The sequence below is a fragment of the Anas platyrhynchos genome, chromosome 38 (genome assembly GCF_047663525.1).
Source record: "Anas platyrhynchos isolate ZD024472 breed Pekin duck chromosome 38, IASCAAS_PekinDuck_T2T, whole genome shotgun sequence".
Classification (NCBI taxonomy): domain Eukaryota; kingdom Metazoa; phylum Chordata; class Aves; order Anseriformes; family Anatidae; genus Anas; species Anas platyrhynchos.
This window is the reverse complement of record NC_092626.1, coordinates 4,385,623-4,391,622: the sequence shown is the minus strand read 5'-3', so window position 1 is coordinate 4,391,622 and position 6,000 is coordinate 4,385,623.

Sequence of the window (6,000 nt, the reverse complement as noted above, 5' to 3'; positions counted from 1 at the left end):
TTGGGCATATTTGTGGTTAAAATGGATGCTAAAAGAAAAAAGAGCTAAGTGTAAACAAAAGCTTTGACATTTGTTTTCATTCACAATTCTTTCCCACACCTGACTTAACTGAGGAATGTACAAGAGGATCAATGAGAAGATCTAGGTATTTTCTGGAAAAAAAAAAAAAAAAGATCCATAGGCTGTACACCATGGCTCCCATTTTCTTTATATTTCTTCTTAATATGTGGTGTGGATGTTGCTTTCTTCACTACTGGTGGTATGTGCAGATTGGACCATGAAGAATTACAAATTTGATCTTTGAAAGTTTGTCCTGTTTTTTAACACTGAAATGGAACTTAGTTGGGAATTATTTCTAAAAAGACTCTCTTGTTAATCACGTTTTAAAATTTGATATTTCTCTAGCAGCATGAGACAAAAATGAGCCAACTGAGAGAAACCTTGAGAAAAATGACTGATGAAAATAAGCAGCATGAGACAAAAAGGAGCCAACTGAGACAACCCTTTAGAAAAATGACTGATGAAAATAACGAACTGAGGTCATCGCTTAACTCTCTGAGGGAAAATAACGAATTGCTAAAAACCCAGGCAAGATTAATTATTTCCTGTTACTAGCTTTACGAGTTACAGTCAAGTAGTCAAGCAGTACAGTCAAGTTTATAAGTAGCTTTGCAAGTTACAGTCAACAATTTTAAATGTTTGAACAAGTTGTTTGCAAAATTGCTGATTTTGTTTCTTTAAGACAAGAATTGTGTGAATGGTTGTAAATACTTTCTGCTTAGTTTTCTAGTACATGAAATTTAGTCTCTCAGAGCTTTTGCAGTATTAAAGACTTTAGAGTTAGTTATTTTTGAAAGTGTTAATTAAAGGAGTATTTTCTCTGTTCTTAAAGGCACGCTGAGACAGTGGTTCACAAGAATACAAAGTTAAAGTTTTCTTCTCACTTGACTTAAATCTGACCTAAGTGCTGACAAGCAAATTGCTGCCTAAACTCTTTTGACCGTTGCTCCTTCAGTGAATTGCAGTTCTGATGGACTTGAGTATGATTAAAATCATCTGCTTCCTAGTCTCAGTAAAATCTTTCTTTCTCTTTCTCTTTTGTGCAAACTGAAGTATTCATAGAGGACTTACATGATGATCAGGATGCTTGTTGTATCCATAGAGTATGCTACTTATATTTAAATGGCGGTTATAGTTTGCCCCATATTGTTTTCTCACAGGTCATGCTCAGTAACAGTGTTATTTTCTGAAAACATTTGTTTTATACTCAGCTTCAAAGCCTCAGTGTTGGTTTTTTTTTCAGAATCTGCTGGAAAATATTTAATTATATTTCAAATTTCCAGTGAAGGGGAAAATAGACACATTCCTTGGTTTCTTTTTCAAGGCACGCAGGTTTTTGACTGTTACAAGTGATTGTCGCTTCAATTTTCCTTTGTTGCAGTTTCTTTTGTCTGTTTTTGCTTATATTTTAATGGTATGTACTGGTATTAAATTATATTGTGGACTAATAATAACAACAAATATTAAAAGATTACTATCTTGAGTTTCACAATTATTTTTTTCCAATTCGATGAAATGTAGCACGTATTGGATACATTCCTGGACATTGCAGGACAGGTGTTTAAGTACAGGTGAACTAAAGCGTCTTAACTATCAGCAGTGAATAGTTAGAATATTTGAAAGATTCAAAAAAGGGAGAATTGGGCATATTTTTGGTTAAAATGGATGCTAAAAAAAAAAAGAGCTAAGTGTAAACAAAAGCTTTGACATTTGTTTTCATTCACAATTCTTTCCCACACCTGACTTAACTGAGGAATGTACAAGAGGATCAATGAGAAGATCTAGGTATTTTCTGGAAAAAAAAAAAAAAAAGATCCATAGGCTGTACACCATGGCTCCCATTTTCTTTATATTTCTTCTTAATATGTGGTGTGGATGTTGCTTTCTTCACTACTGGTGGTATGTGCAGATTGGACCATGAAGAATTACAAATTTGATCTTTGAAAGTTTGTCCTGTTTTTTAACACTGAAATGGAACTTAGTTGGGAATTATTTCTAAAAAGACTCTCTTGTTAATCACGTTTTAAAATTTGATATTTCTCTAGCAGCATGAGACAAAAATGAGCCAACTGAGAGAAACCTTGAGAAAAATGACTGATGAAAATAACGAACTGAGGTCATCGCTTAACTCTCTGAGGGAAAATACCGAATTGCTAAAATCCCAGGCAAGATTAATTATTTCCTGTTACTAGCTTTACGAGTTACAGTCAAGTAGTCAAGCAGTACAGTCAAGTTTATAAGTAGCTTTGCAAGTTACAGTCAACAATTTTAAATGTTTGAACAAGTTGTTTGCAAAATTGCTGATTTTGTTTCTTTAAGACAAGAATTGTGTGAATGGTTGTAAATACTTTCTGCTTAGTTTTCTAGTACATGAAATTTAGTCTCTCAGAGCTTTTGCAGTATTAAAGACTTTAGAGTTAGTTATTTTTGAAAGTGTTAATTAAAGGAGTATTTTCTCTGTTCTTAAAGGCACGCTGAGACAGTGGTTCACAAGAATACAAAGTTAAAGTTTTCTTCTCACTTGACTTAAATCTGACCTAAGTGCTGACAAGCAAATTGCTGCCTAAACTCTTTTGACCGTTGCTCCTTCAGTGAATTGCAGTTCTGATGGTCTTGAGTATGATTAAAATCATCTGCTTCCTAGTCTCAGTAAAATCTTTCTTTCTCTTTCTCTTTTGTGCAAACTGAAGTATTCATAGAGGACTTACATGATGATCAGGATGCTTGTTGTATCCATAGAGTATGCTACTTATATTTAAATGGCGGTTATAGTTTGCCCCATATTGTTTTCTCACAGGTCATGCTCAGTAACAGTGTTATTTTCTGAAAACATTTGTTTTATACTCAGCTTCAAAGCCTCAGTGTTGGTTTTTTTTTCAGAATCTGCTGGAAAATATTTAATTATATTTCAAATTTCCAGTGAAGGGGAAAAAAGACACATTCCTTGCTTTCTTTTTCAAGGCACGCAGGTTTTTGACTGTTACAAGTGATTGTCGCTTCAATTTTCCTTTGTTGCAGTTTCTTTTGTCTGTTTTTGCTTATATTTTAATGGTATGTACTGGTATTAAATTATATTGTGGACTAATAATAACAACAAATATTAAAAGATTACTATCTTGAGTTTCACAATTATTTTTTTCCAATTCGATGAAATGTAGCACGTATTGGATACATTCCTGGACATTGCAGGACAGGTGTTTAAGTACAGGTGAACTAAAGCGTCTTAACTATCAGCAGTGAATAGTTAGAATATTTGAAAGATTCAAAAAAGGGAGAATTGGGCATATTTGTGGTTAAAATGGATGCTAAAAAAAAAAAAGAGCTAAGTGTAAACAAAAGCTTTGACATTTGTTTTCATTCACAATTCTTTCCCACACCTGACTTAACTGAGGAATGTACAAGAGGATCAATGAGAAGATCTAGGTATTTTCTGGAAAAAAAAAAAAAAAGATCCATAGGCTGTACACCATGGCTCCCATTTTCTTTATATTTCTTCTTAATATGTGGTGTGGATGTTGCTTTCTTCACTACTGGTGGTATGTGCAGATTGGACCATGAAGAATTACAAATTTGATCTTTGAAAGTTTGTCCTGTTTTTTAACACTGAAATGGAACTTAGTTGAGAATTATTTCTAAAAAGACTCTCTTGTTAATCACGTTTTAAAATTTGATATTTCTCTAGCAGCATGAGACAAAAATGAGCCAACTGAGAGAAACCTTGAGAAAAATGACTGATGAAAATAAGCAGCATGAGACAAAAATGAGCCAACTGAGAGAAACCTTGAGAAAAATGACTGATGAAAATAAGCAGCATGAGACAAAAATGAGCCAACTGAGAGAAACCTTGAGAAAAATGACTGATGAAAATAACGAACTGAGGTCATCGCTTAACTCTCTGAGGGAAAATAACGAATTGCTAAAAACCCAGGCAAGATTAATTATTTCCTGTTACTAGCTTTACGAGTTACAGTCAAGTAGTCAAGCAGTACAGTCAAGTTTATAAGTAGCTTTGCAAGTTGATTCAAAGATCGAAGCTGAAATTCCTTTAAGTGGTATATTCTTTATTGCAGCGCTCGATGCACGGGGGATCTCTCCACCTATCGTGCATACCCAAAGCGGAAAGCAGTCTTGAATTTATACAATCAATCTATCAATATTCTACAAGCGCCTATACATATGCATTACCTATCCCCGCCTTCCCTCGCTTCTCATGCTAATTAGCCTTTTGGCACCTTGCGCCTGCGTAGAGCCTCCCAAGAATTGTGGGCAGGGGTCTTTGGGACGTGGGCAGGGGTCTTTGGGAGGAAGACCCCGAGTCTTCCTCACAGTGTACTTTTCACCTTTGGTCAGGAATCTGCTGAATTGGCACGTTTCTTAATTGCGAGAGCTGGTTGTTGCCAATTCTTCCGTTTGTTGTATCTTTATAATGAATTCCAATGTCCAATTTTGAGATTTATAGTCCTTACATTTGTTTCTCTGTCCGTCTGCCGCTTCCTTATCATGAGTTCCAGTGTCTTGTTTCAAGATATACAGTCCATGTCTGGGGATTGTCCTTGCCTCCCCAATACCTCCCCAATACCTCCTTAATCAATCCCCCCTTTTCTTTTCCCATGCAAATTCTTTTGCATCAGATACTTTCATTATTTACAGTAACACAACAAAGCAGGCATCTAAACAACATGCACACAAATATTCCTAACACTACTAATGTGATAAGAGCAATGAACACTTGTTCCAACCCTTGGAAGCTGGGCAACCAGGAGGTTAACTTATTCCATATTTCACTAAAACTCCATGAAAGATCATCTTTACTGATCTCATGTAGGACCCTTGTCTGCTTCCATATTTCTTCCAGGTCGGTAGAGATCCTTCCACTCTGATCTACATACATACAACAACTTGTATTTATTACTGTACAGACTCCCCCTTGAGCGGCCAGTAACAAGTCTAGGGCCATCCGATTTTGTAATACTACCTGTGATAAACTAGATATCTCTTCTTGTTGAGCCTTTATAGCATCCAGAGTTTTGTTTTCTAACTTCTCTATAATTGCAGAAATATTAACTATCGCCTTTTCCAATTCATTCACTCCTAACCATGGGATAAACCATCGAACAAAACTATGAAAAGCGGTGTGTCTCTCTATCAATGGATTGTTAATTTTTTGTCTAATTCTCCAGATATGATTTCTCAAGTAACCTCGAGGCACTACATCATGTACTGTCATACTGGGGACTACTGCTCCAAGAGTGCAAGTTCCCTTGCAGTTCTCGGGCAAGACCTTACGAGCTGTATCATTGCATAGCCAATACCACCCTTTTCCTTCTGGAACTGGCCAGCTGGTTGAATTTGCCCAACTGCTAGTTGTACTAATATCAATTGTTTGATTACAAGATGTCTGATTTCCCACATAAGTAGTACCCGTATTTATACAATCCTGTTTTCCCATACCCTTAGGCGGGTTACACCTTTGTACACATACATAGTAAGATTCCAATGGCACGAAGCTACTAACTTCTAGTTCCAAAACTTCTTCATATTTTTGACCCCAAGATGTGTTTTCCCACAAATTAGTCCAAGGTAAGTTTGCAGGCAAGGGAATCCTGATTAACGATACACCCTTATTCCCATGCTGTGGCAGATGGGTGCATACCCAACAGTTTGTCTTATTAATTACTTGAGAAATTGTTTGTATCAGGGACAGGTGTAAGTTCTCATCCCAAACTGCCCACCCCGAATCTGAGAACCACACCCCTGCAATCATTAGGATCTGGAAAACCATAATTTTGTTGGTCCAATTGGAGTGGTGGTCCATATCCTTGCCAGGGCCTTCTTCACCCTTGAATCGTGGATCCAAGCTGCTTGCTCCTTAATCTTAATGGCGGTGCGTGTTGTCAGTAATACCTGGTATGGTCCCGTCCACTTTCCTTCCGTTTTTCC